At 50.4% G+C, this 12,730-nt stretch overlaps 1 protein-coding gene across 12 annotated transcripts in view; it reads right to left on the bottom strand.

The window, feature by feature from the left end:
* ARMC9 (armadillo repeat containing 9) overlaps positions 1 to 3,185 on the bottom strand; it is a 151,953-nt gene extending 148,768 nt beyond the window's left edge. For 7 of the 12 annotated variants that reach the window (XR_006220985.1, XM_042995612.1, XM_042995619.1 and 4 more), the window contains exon 1: positions 3,118 to 3,185. The gene's annotated coding sequence lies outside the window, so the exon portion shown is untranslated. Of the gene's footprint in view, positions 1 to 418; positions 513 to 627; positions 781 to 2,797; positions 3,087 to 3,117 lie in introns of those variants that run through there. The other 5 variants (XM_042995613.1, XM_042995615.1, XM_042995614.1 and 2 more) reach the window with 4 other exon arrangements.
* Positions 3,186 to 12,730: the final 9,545 nt, after the last annotated feature.

The following is a 12,730-nucleotide window of genomic DNA, read 5'->3' as shown; positions in this document are numbered from 1 at the left end:
TCACAAAGGAGGGACAGGGAGATCTGTCACAACAAGGAGGGAGGGAGTGGGGTCTCAAAGACATGGGAGGTGTTTTGAGGTAAAGAAACTCATTGACGGCTGGAAGAGAAGGTGGGAACCGAGCAGACTATGGAAACGTGGCAGGATTTCCAGTGCTGAGAATCTGCTTAATTAAGACACATGGACTCGAGGGGCGCCTGGTGGCTCAGTCGGTTGAGTGTCTGACTTTAGCTCAGGTCACGATCTCGAGGTGCATGGGTTCCAGCCCCACGTCAGGCTCTCCGCTGTCAGCACGGAGCCTGCTTCGGATCTTCTGTCCCCCTCTCTCTCTTCCCCTCCCCACTCCCACTCTCACGCACAAGGGCTCTTTCTCTCAAAAATAAATATTTAAAAAAAAAAAAAAAAAAGACACACGGACTGGAATCCGAAACCCGGAACCAGTCTGCACAATTTTGCAGTTTTTTCAGCCACTTTCAGCCGTCTGAGTTAGGTGAGCCAGGGTGAGGTTTTTTCTGGAAGAGAGGGAAAAGAGAAAGCCAGTGTAACAGTGATGGAGCACTGAGGCTGGAGGAGGGGGGAGGTGCACAGGGGATCGTAGAGCAGTGAGAAAGTAACAGGGTCAAACACCTGCTTAAGAGGCCCGGGGCCTGAGATCAGCGGCAGAGACACATTCACGTGAGCTTGAAAGAGAAAAAATGTGATCAGAATGGAACAGGTGCTTGATCTGGGAGGCGATGCCATATTAGGACATTCGTGGCCACAGCACGGAGTGGAGAAAGGGAATGGAGGAAGAAGACGCCTGAAAGATGAAGAAAGCAGAGGGGCACTTGGCTGGCTCAATCAGTTAAGCATTTGACTCTTGAATTCGGCTCAGGTCACGATCTCACTGTGAGATCGTGTGCAGAGCCTGCTTGGGAGTCTCGGTCTCTCTCAAAACAAATAAATAAACATTAAAAAGAAAAAAAAAAGATGGAGAAAGTGGAGTGAGTGGCCAGAATGGGGAAATCTCTAAAACAGAAGGAGAGGAGGTGGAGGGGCAGACAGTGAGCCAGGCGCTACAGCCTTTGAGGGGAAGCTGCGCCCCCAGTAGGTTGGTGGCAGGGAGGAAAGGCCGGGGCACGTGCTTCAAAGGAGCTGGGGGTTTTGACGAAGGGAGACAGTGACGTGGATGTAGCAGGGAGTGCACCTATCCTTCCTGGCACCTGCAGGCCTGCCAGGGACCTGAGGAAAGACTGCTACGGTTTGAGGACCACCACCTCCTCAGCCCTTCTCTGGACCCCCGCCACCTCTGCCCCACAGCAGGCCCACCAGCGGCAAACCTCCGATATCCCCCACACCACATGCTCTTCCACAACTCCAAACCGTCTGTCTGATGCACTCGCCCCACCACAAACTTGGCTCATCAGGGTAACTTAACCCAGAAATGACCTCTTTCAGGAGGTCGGCCATGAACCCCTCCCCTTCCTTCCCTATCAAGGAAATGCTCTCTCCTCTGAACTCTACATTTACCTCTACTGCTATACTTATCACCCTGTCTATAAAGGCAGGCAGGTGGATTTAAATTTGATGTCTCCAGAACCTAACGGAGCCCGGTAGGCATCACAGACACCCAAGATATTTACAAACAAATGATGTCCAAGCAGAGAGAACAGAATTTTGAAGACCAGAGAACAAGAGAACGTTGTTGTTTTTGAGAACGCAAGCTCTTCCTACCTCAGGGCCTTTGCACATCCTCTTCTCGCTGCTTACAACACTTTCCTCCTCTTTCTTCACCTGGCTAATCCCTGTGCTTATAAACATCACTTACTCAGAGAAGTTCTTCAAGACCACTATTTGAATGAGATTCTGCTGTGATGATCTCTCAGTGAATGTGAGCCACTGTTGGGTATTCTATTACTCTGACATCTTGGAAATGAGAATTTCATCTAAACCTTTATATCATAAAAAGTTCACTTTAGGGGCGCCTGGGTGGCTCAGTCGGTTGGGTGGCCGACTTCGGCTCAGGTCATGATCTCACAGACCGAGTTCGAGCCCCGCGTCAGGCTCTGTGCTGACAGCTCAGAGCCTGAAGCCTGTTTCAGATTCTGTGTCTCCCTCTTTTTGACCCTCCCTCGTTCATGCTCTGTCTCTGTCTCAAAAATAAATGAACGTTAAAAAAAATTTAAAAAAAGTTCACTTTAAGGGTTTACTGTATGCCAGGCAACATGCAAGATGCTTCGCATTTAATTGTCACAACAAAACTGAGAGATGAATATAATTTATATTATTTTACAGATGAGGTAACTGAGGCTCAAACAGGTTGAGATGCTCCCAACAATCCAGCCAGTAAGTGACAAAAGTACGAATTTAAGTCCAGACCGATATTAACCACTACACAAGTACTACCCAAAACGCTGGGACCACCTCAATCAGGATCGCCTGGGATGCTTCTGCAAATGAAAATTCCTAGCGCCACCCTGATCTTAACTGGACACCATGGCAGCACGATGCCCAGAAACTGATTTAAACAAACTCCCCGGATGACTTTTATGCACACTCAAGTTTAAGAACCACTGCTCTACTTTATGCAGAAACTAGACAAAACTTCTTCAGCCATTCTTGAGGATTGCTTCTTAATTTCCACAGAATAGGGCTCTAGGACCTACAAGCTGATCGAATAAGGGGAAGGCTATGGGATTTGTCTGGAAGACGAAATTGCAGTGTTAGCATCCTAGTTTGGCTTAGACTGGATGAAGTCTGGAGAGGAGGTTAGCTGATGCAGATAACAGAGCGGATGGATCTAAAAGCCCCAGGCTACCCGCTCGTGCCGCCACTACCCAGCTGGACGACTGGCGGCCCCTTCCAAGTTCGGTCCACTGCAGCACAGATCAGAGACTACTTGCGGGAAGCGGCTGGGCCCGTCCTCGGTTTGTCCAGGAGGCCGCCTCGGGCCCACGCCAGAGTAAGAGCCCAGGACGGCCGACCAGAAGTGGGGGCGTTCGGCAGCGGCTGCCAAGCTGACTTTCCTCTGGGGCGAGGGCTCCGCAGAGCTTCGGCCCTCGGGCCCCACCACTGCTCCTTTCCGCCCGGGGATGGCAGGCTCCAGGGCGGCCCGACCGCATCGGAGGAGGCGCTTACCTGCCGCACGGCCGCGGGCGCCCGCGCCAAACCCGCTCCGCCGCCACTTCTCCAGCTGTCGCCCAGGCAACCGGCGCCGCCAGTTCGACGTCACGTGGGGGCGGTGCAGCCAATCACGGGACGCAGCCGGCGCGGAGCATCCTGGGAGGAAAGGCGGGCGATTCGGGAGCTGGGGCTCTGAGGCCTCCCGGCGGCGGAAGTGAAGCGGGATTTCGCGGCGCGGCGGCCGCTGTGTGAGGCTCGCTGTGGGGTGGCTTCCCGGTCCTCCTCTCCACGACTTCCCGTTCGTTCATTTCCACACGCGCGGTGCTTGGCGCTCTGCCCGGCTCTGGGGATGAGCCGACTGGGCTCAATACCTAACTTCAAGGAGCTCGTTGTATCCCGGGAAAAACAAAACCGGCCAGAGAATACAATACAGAGTGGTGTTCGTGGAAAAACAGGTGTTACTCCCGTTCGCAGGAGCGACTCAGAGTTACCTTGGAACCAAAAATGTCGCCCCAAATCTGCCTACGCTTCACCCTTCCACCCCGCTGCAGCACCTTCTGGGAATTTTAAAAAACTTCCCCCGCCCCACGTGAAATTTTGGTTTTCAAAAATAGAACAGCGCAAATCCTCCCTCTCCTTGCACGTGGTGCTTCCGGGCTCAAGTTAAACAGCACTGAAAGAGCACCTGCCAGTCTCCAGCTCAGCTGGAGGGTGGGGAGGTGGCTGGAGACATGACCTTCCAGGCACTGAGGCTCTGTAGTGGGAGTCTTCGTGTTTCCACCTCATGCTTCCAAAAAGACGGCCAAGGCCAGAGTCAGGGAAGAGTCATGGAGAAGGTAGGTGAGCTTTATTTTAAAGAAGCCCTAAGATGGTCTGTGGCCACCATCTCCCTGGCCTCCAGCCCTGCCACTGCCCTTCTGGGACCTGAGATTGCCTTCAAAGAAAAGCTATATTTGGCAGGAAGAGCAATCCTGTCCATGTAATATGTATTGAAAATAAATGTCAGGATGCCTGGGTGGCTCAGTGGGTTAAGCTTCTGACATCAGCTCAGGTCGTGATCTCACGGTTTGTAAGTTCCAGCTGAGTTGGGCTGTGCTGACAGCTCAGAGCCTGGAGTTTGCTTTGGATTCTGTCTCCCTCTCTCTCTGCCTCTCCCTTGCTCATGCTCTGTCTCTCTCTCAATAAACATTAAAAAAAAATTTTTTTTAATAAAAAAAATAAATCTCCCATTCACAGTAAGTTAACATTTGTCAGTTCACTGTGTGCCAAAGGTCGTCAGACAAAATATAGAACACTTAAATTTTTTTAAACGTTTTTTTAATTTTTATTTTTATTTTTGAGACAGAGAGAGACAGAGCATGAGCAGGGGAGGGGCAGAGAGAGAGGGAGACAGAATCTGAGGCAGGCTCCAGGCTCTGAGCTGTCAGAACAGAGCCCGATGCGGGGCTCGAACTCACGGACTGTGAGATCATGACCTGAGCCAAAGTTGGACACTCAACCGACCGAGCCACCCAGGCGCCCCTAGAACACTTACATTTTAAATTTGGATTTCAGATAAGTTTTTAATATAAGTATATCCCAACTGTTGGTTTATTTTAATGTATATACAGGACATTATATTGGCCTGTATTTTTATTTGCTAAATACGACAACCCCATGTGTGCCCAGCATTGTGCTAAGTGAATTACATAAATTATTTAATTCACACCACATCCATGAGATGGATAATATTTTCAGAATTGTATAGATTAATGTTGTACTTTACCTGAGGTAATGTACATGCTGATGTCTGATCTGGGGTGCTTTCTATTGCAGTAAGCTAAATCATATCAGTCTCTTTGTCCAAGTTTTGTCTTTGACAAGATAAATAACAGGAGGTACAGAGAGGTTAAGAACTCAGAGTTCGCACAGCAGGGGAGTGGTGGAACCGGACCAAATCTAGGTCCTCGTGCCTTTGAAGCCTGGGCTCTAGGCTACAATAAATACCACTCCTGTTTTGCATTTGCCTTCTGGGTGCATTTGCCTGACTTCCAGGATTATGGTCATTGTGGTGGCTATTATCTTTGTCTGCCCATCACCTCTGTCCCTCCTGGTAATACACCTGACCACGGGGTTGGGCACACAGCTGGGAATGGACTAATCTTACCCTGCATCTCTGACCATGGTGATTGGCCCAGGATGGGCATGTGATTCAAGCTAAGCCAATGAGAGTCTTTCCGAGGCATTCTTCTGTTGAATTGTGTTCAGGTTATTGTAAAATGAGATTCCAGGGTAGCCTTATAACCATGTCCTTTGTCACATAAAAAAGCCTGAGAAAATGAAGCTGTCACCCAGAGAGATGCAAAGAGAAGATGCTGGGATTGTGAAATCCCTGGGTCCAGACTCTGAGTTCCATAGAGCTCTTCTCGTTCCTACAGAAGCTCCAGCAGCCCTCCAATCAACCAAATAGTTTTCTATTCAGACGGATTCAAATTGGGTTTCTGTCACTTGCAACCCAAAGAATCCTGTTGTAGACATAATTTCTGTATATGTCATATCAACTCAAAGTGCCTTCAACAAGGGGATTTGTTATTAATTAAAAATGTCAGGCTAATTTTCTTACAATAAACCCAGAGGTAGCTTCTTACGATTACCTCAAGTTGTCAAGGATCTAGGTTGGTTTCTGACTTGTACCTTTGTGATTGTGGGTGATACTGGAACAAGCAGATATGACTTGAAACAGTTAGTAGATAAATTGCTATCATTCTTTATACTTTAAGAATTTCTTCAATTCCTTGAACACTTGTGTGATACAAGCACTAAATTGGAAAAAAAAATGTCAATGTGATATGTCCTGGTATGAGTACAAAGAATATTTTTGTCACAAAGGCAAACTGCTTCCCTCTGAAGTGTCATCTGGGCAGTGCCCATGTTGAGTCTGCTCTGTATATCCACGAGTTCAGAGCAGTACGGTAAACCAGTGCCTCCCCTTCCCAGTTCTTAGGCCTACCAGAACATCCCACTGGTTTTTTTCTTGACAACTCCAGTTTTCCCAAAGTGCCAGTGCACCCACAATGACTTTCTGGTGCCTGGATGGCTCAGTTGACTAAGTGTCTGACTCTTGATCTTGGCTCCAGTTATGATCTCACAGTTCGTAGGACTGAGCCCTACGTTGGGCTCTGCTGACAGTGTGGAGCCTGCTTGGGATTCTCTCTCTCCCTATCTCTCTGCCTCTCCCCTGCTCATGCTCTCTTTCAAAATAAATGAAATGAAATGAAATGAAATGAAATGAAATGAAATGAAATGAAATGAATCTGTATAAACCCATCACTCCAGTTGTAGGATTATCAAAATGTTGCTGCTGGGAAAAACTCAACCCCAAATTCAATTCTTGGAATATGCACAATACTTCAGGGGAGCTAACCAAGCTTTCCCTGAAAATAAAAGGGACTGGCTGAGTTCTGCATTCGAGGGACAAATCTGAGCCATCTGCAGCCCTTCTATGGACCTTAGCCCTTGAACACCTTGGGGGTGGGAGGCCACACATCTCTGTGCCATGCTACACAGTTCTTTTTTTTTCCAGTTTCAAACATTTTAATTTTTTATTGAATTATAATTGGCATACAATATTATATTAGTTTCAGTGTACAAGAGAGTGATTCGATATTTTTATACATTACAAAATGCTCATCACAATAGGTCTAGTTACCATCTGTCATTATACAAAGTTATCACAATATTTAAAAAAAATTTTTTAAGTACTCTCTATATCCAACATGGGGCTTGAACTCACGACACTGAGATAAACAGTTGCATGCTCTACCAACTGAACCAGCCAAGAGCCGCCAAATTATTACAATATTATTGGTTATATTCTCTATGATGTACATTGCATCCCTGTTATTTTATAACTGGAAGTTTGCACCTCTTAATTCCCTTCATTTATTTGGCCCATCCCCCCACTTCCCTCCCCTCTGGAAACCACCAGTTTGTTCTCTGTATCTCTGAGTTTGTTTCTGTTTTGTTCTGTTTCTTCATTTGTTTTTGCTTTTTAGATTTCACATGTAAGTGAAATCATGTGGTATTTGTCTTCCTTTGTCTGACTTATTTTATTTTGCAGAATACCCTCCAGGTCCATCCATGTTGTCGCAAATGTCAAGATTTCATTTCTTTTTATGGCTGAGTAATAGTCCATTGAATATATATATACCACATCTTATCCATTCATTTCTCTGTGAACACTTAGGTTGTTCCCATATCTTGGCAATTACATACGGGTACATATATCTTTTTGAATTAGTGTTTTCATTTCTTCAGATAGATACCCAGACGTAGAATTGCTGAATCACGTGATAGTTCTGTTTCCAATTTTTGCGGGAACCTCCAACATATGGTTTTCCATGATGGCTGCACGAATGTACATTCCCACCAACAGTGCACTTGGGTTCCCTTTTTTCCTTGCCAACACTCGTTATTTCTTATCTCTTTGATAATAACCATTCTGACAGGTGTGAGGTGGTATCTCATTGCGGTTTTGATTCGCATTTCCCTGATGTTTAGTGATGTGGAGCATCTTTTCCTGTGCCTGTTGACCATCTTGTATGTCTTTGGAAAAATGCCTCTTCAGGTCCTCTGCCCATTTTTTAATAGGGTTTGCCTTTTTGTTATTCAGTTGTCTGAGTCCTTTACATATCTTGGATATCCACCCCTTATCAAGTTTGTAAGTATCTTCTCCCATTCAGGTAAGTTGCTTTTTGGTTTTATTAATATTTTCCTTTGCTGTGCAAAAGCTTTTTAGCTTGATGTAGTCCCATTTGTTTATTTTCTTTTTCTTTTGTTGCCGTTGCTTGAGAAAGCAGATCCAAAAGTGACACAGCTCTAAAATGAAGTCATCTTTGCAGCTGTCGCAGGCAACTGCCTGGCCTCTCTCTCTACTGAAGGGCAAATAGCTGAAACCACACACAGAGGAACTGTGTCAAAACCCCCGAAGAGAATGAATTGGATGAGAGGGTGAAGCCACCTAAATTAAGCCCTTAAGGCTGACCCACTCAGACAAACCTGGCAATCAGCTGGATTGACTTTATCTCGGAGCTCCAACAGGGGGAGTTCAGACCAAGAGCATGTTTCTGAGAAAGCACAGGGCCTGGATCTAATCAGCAGGTTGGAGGAGGAACGTACTGAAATACCGAGCGCAAATCAAAAGATGGGCTACTGCCAACCCACTGCCTGGGCAAAAAAAAAAAAAAAAAAAAAAAAAGTCCTTCCAGGAAAGTTGGGTTTTGTCACTGTCCAAAACTCATGATGTATGGGGGATTCGGATACATCTGTCTTCCCAGCTCAGAGTCCATGCAGAGGTGGCGGAACTGGATTTTGGTCCGCAAGGGTCGCTTGATTTCGTGGAAAGAGAGCATACCCAAGTGGGCATACACATCCCCATCCCCTAAGGGAGTTATCAGTGAGCAGGAAAGCAGGGGAGTCCTGACAGTGGGTGAGGCCGGAGTCTTGGAGTCCATCTTGGCTTCGAGTGGCAGGTTTCCTTCCCCTATCCCAGAGGTGTGACTTACATCATAGTCCCCAACTGTCATGTGGACTTGATGAAGCTGGCAAAAAGACGCAGGCTATTTGGACTTCCAGAGGGGCATCTGGGTGGCTCAGTTGGTGAAGCGTCCCACTTTGGCTCAGGTCACGACGTCATGGTTCGTGGGTTCGAGCCCCGCATTGGGCTCTGTGCTGACGGCTTGGAGCCTGGGGCCTGCTTTGGATTCTATGTCTCCCTCTCTCTCTACCCCTTGCCCACTCACACTCTGTCTCTCTTTCTCAGAAATAAACATAAAAAAATTTTTTTTTTAATGGACTTGCAGAAGAGCAAATCTGGGACAAGATCTTTTTTTTTTTTTTTTTTTTTTGAGTAGACTCTATACCCAACACGGGTCTTGAACTCACAACCCCGAGATCAAGAGTCATATGCTCTACCAACTGAGCCAGTCAGGTGCCCCATGGAAGCAAGATCTTTTCCAAGCAAGTGTACATCTGCAAGAGACTGGTGGGACTCACAGCAGCTGGTGTTCATAGATACAGACGCTTAAGGTGCTTAGGAGTATCGCCAGCTTCTAAGCAAGCTTAAAAATGCACACTGCACGGCATGTGATGTGAGCACAGAGTAGTAAATGCTAAAGTGACCGCATCTGGGTGTTTTCCCGGCTGTTGACACATCTCGAGAACCAGCAAGACAAGGCACACGGAATGTCTTTAGTCTTGTGGCTGTCCCTGGCGTTTGGATGGGATGCTGCAGAAGGAGTTCTTGTGAGCCACTAAGCACGCCCTGACCTCCTCTTGCCTTAGCCTAAACACCAATGCTTTCCCTTGTGACTGTTGCTCTCCTGGTGAGACCTCCATACAGACCAGAAAGGAGTGTGAGACGGCAATAACTGAGCCACAAGATAAAATAGTTGATTCATCTTCATAAAAGGAATAATTCCTGATGATGGAAAGTGCACACAGTCACATTAAATCTCCCTTTTTACCCTTCTCCTCATCATTAGCAAATGATCCATGAGCTCAGCTGAACCTGAGGTCAAGGGCAGGAGGTAGAACTTCTGTCTGGCCCTGGGACCAAAAGCCTTTCGCTGCTAACAGACATACGAAGCCAAAAGTGAAACTACGGGCGGTGAGGGGAGAATGTGTATGGACTGGCCGCTGGCTTTCGAAGTGCGGTCCCCAGAGTGGCCTCGGCAGCGTCACCTGGGAACCTGTTGGACGTGCACCTTCTCTGGCCCCACCCACACCTGCTGACTGCGGAGCTGCGGGCGGTGGGCGCCGCGAAGGGGCTGGGACGGCGCTGGAGCGCAGGGGCAGCGGGGAGAGCGCGCGAAGCCGGCCCCGCGGACAGAGCGGGCTGCGGGGGGGGGGTGGTGCGGGAGCCCGGACTGCGGGGGGTAGACCCCCCAGCCGACGGTCAGCTCAGGGAAGGATGGGGTCAGCCGGGGCCCTGGGGTAGAGCAGCAGGGGAGCGGCCGTCCCACCCCGACCTGGGCCTGGGCGGGGCGGAAATCTGGCTCCTGCCAGGCCCCAGGCGCACCCCCTCCGCCCCACCCTCGGGCGGTCACTTCCAGGAACCCGGACTCCGGCTGTGCCAGCGCAGCGGTCGGGCGCGCAGAGGTTCCCAGAAATCGCGCGCGCTCTGGAGTGGGGACCGGGCCGCCCGGGCATCGCTGCTTTCCTCCCATCGGTCGCCCGGGCCGCCCTCCCGTCGCCGCCCCCGGCCCCGGGCCCCCATGCGGGCTCCCCGCTCGCTGCAAGCTCTCCCCCTTTGGCGGGACCGCCTCGCTTTCCCTCCTGCCTCAACTCCTTCAAGTCCAGGGACAGGAACCCCTCTCAAAACGGCTTAAGCCAGCGGCGCCAGGCTGGCGCAGTTGGTAGAGCAATGCGACACTTCTTGGGGTCGTGAGTTTGAGCCCCATGTTGGGTGGCCTTACTTTAAAAAATAAGTTTAAAAAAAAAAGAAAAAAAAATATATATGTATAAACCCAGCTTAAGCCAAAGGATCTTTGCTGGCTCCCGTCAGCGGCAAGTCAGAGGAGGAGTCCCCCTCCCTCAAAGCTGAAAGGAGGACTCCCGCCCGGCCTTTAGCTCTGCGCTTGACGCTCTTCTCTGGGCTCTGCCTTTGGCTCTGTGTGGGAGTGACTGGAAGTCAGTTCTGTCTATGGCTAGGCCCCAAATGGGTGGCCTGCACAGAGCTAAGCCCCAGGGCAGGGCTCTCCCTGGAGTCTGGGGGCCCTGAGTGTCTGATTCCAGTCCTTCCAGGGTGGCTACGCGCGGCCCTTGGCTTTCTAAAACATCTCTGTGTGTATGGGGTAAGGGCTCCTTTGCTGAGCGTGTTCACGCTGATCGCTTGACTTGCAAGGACGATTCTGGGCTCACACAGGCTCACACGGGCTGGGCAGTGGTGGCTCCACCCCGGGGCCTTGGAACTCCCCATCAAGGAGGAGAGGTGGGGGTGGGGGGCACAGACACATGCCCCGGCCTCCAGCTCTGGGACCCCCTCCCCCCTCTTACTGTAAGTCAGGGCAGCGGCCCGGTTCTCAGACTCCAGGCTGGACCAGGTCCCAGGAGGGCCTGCCAAGATCCTGGGGGGAGGTGCCAAAGTCGGCAGAGATTTGCAGTAACCAGCTTGGTAGCAGCATCTTGTCTGGGCTCAGAGGTTTCTGCTAAATAGAGTTAAGTCACCCTTGCTCTGAGTATTTGCAGCCTCTAGGGGCGAAAAAGCTGTCCAGGAAAAGTGATAGGAACCGTGTCCATCCCTTCGGGCTCAGGCAAATATGGCCCAACTGAGGGCCTGGGCAGAGCCAACAGGGGAAGCTCCAGGGACACTGGTGCAAACAGAAGGGGCGTCGTCGTCAAATACTGCAACAGCCTGAGGCCTGGACGGCCGCTCTCTGGACCCCTCGGCGTCCCAGCCGTCGACACTAACACGTCAAGACTGTGCTCCCCACTTTGTGACACTTGGCGGCCGCCCTCCAGTTCCACCAGCTGCAGGTGGGCCCCAGCTCCAACAGGTGCTGTTAAAGCAGAGTCCCAGAGCTCTCTGGGACTGCTGAACAGGGGCTCTGGAGTCAACAGGACCACATGAAAAACACACAGAGAGTGAAAGAAGTCCATGGTGGGGGGGGGGGGCACCTCCTGCTGCCAAGGGACCCTGCAATCCATCGCCTTTGAACACCCGGCTGGGCTGGGGAAGCCTGCGCCCCTTGGACGCAGCTGCTTCCTTCCCCAAGGCCTACTGGCTGGTGATGGGGCGGGGCGGGGGGGGGGCCTGCTCTGAGTCTGGACGCTTCCCTTGCTGGGCCATGAAGTGGTGACTTCCGACCAACCACGGCCAGGCTGGAAAGATGACACAGTCTCGTTTGTATGGAGATGCAGGAAATTTCTTTCTCCAGATATTCTGATAGGCTGCGCCCTGGACTTGTTTGGAAGAAATACTTGGCTAAGTCCTTCGGGCTGAGGGTGGGGTGAGGAGCAGACGGGAGTCCGGGGTCTTAGTGTTCCGCCTTCCCAGGAGTCCGGGTGCTGGCCCCAGGGCCTTTGCCTCTGAGCGCTGAGGTGGCTGTGGGCTGTGCCAGACGAGGGGGAGCTGGCACTGACCTGAAGTGCCCTGACAAAGAAGGGGATTGGAGCTGGGGGTGGGAGGGGGGTTGGGGGGGGAGAGAGCCGGTGGGGTGCCACTCTGGGAAACCACGGTGGGGCTAGATCCGTCAGCAGGGGGTTTGGGGGCCAGAAACATCTAATGGAGGGAGTAGCATGAGCCATATTGTGCCCAATTACCCTTCTCCCCTTTCTCCACAGTAATAAAAGCAACCATTTTTAACTGGCCACATGCTGCCGGGTGATTCAACTGTGGCCAAGGGGATGAAAAAAACAGAGACTGCGCGTCCAACATCCGGGATGCGTCCGTCAGGGGAAAGTTATGTCTTCTTTGTTTTCTTCCTCCTTTCTCCTTCCTGACGGCTGGAAACGCAGATGGGTTGTTTGAAGTGCAGGTACCACGTGGGACCTCAAGGTGACCTTGGGGAAGGAGTCCATACATGATAGCCCTATTGGTTTGGTGAGGCCACCAGAACAAATGATCACAAACTGGGCGGCTTAAAGTGAC

This window comes from Panthera tigris, chromosome C1 (assembly GCF_018350195.1).
Source record: "Panthera tigris isolate Pti1 chromosome C1, P.tigris_Pti1_mat1.1, whole genome shotgun sequence".
NCBI lineage: Eukaryota > Metazoa > Chordata > Mammalia > Carnivora > Felidae > Panthera > Panthera tigris.
The sequence above is the reverse complement of the archived record's forward strand: the minus strand, read 5'-3'. Positions and strand labels throughout refer to the sequence as shown.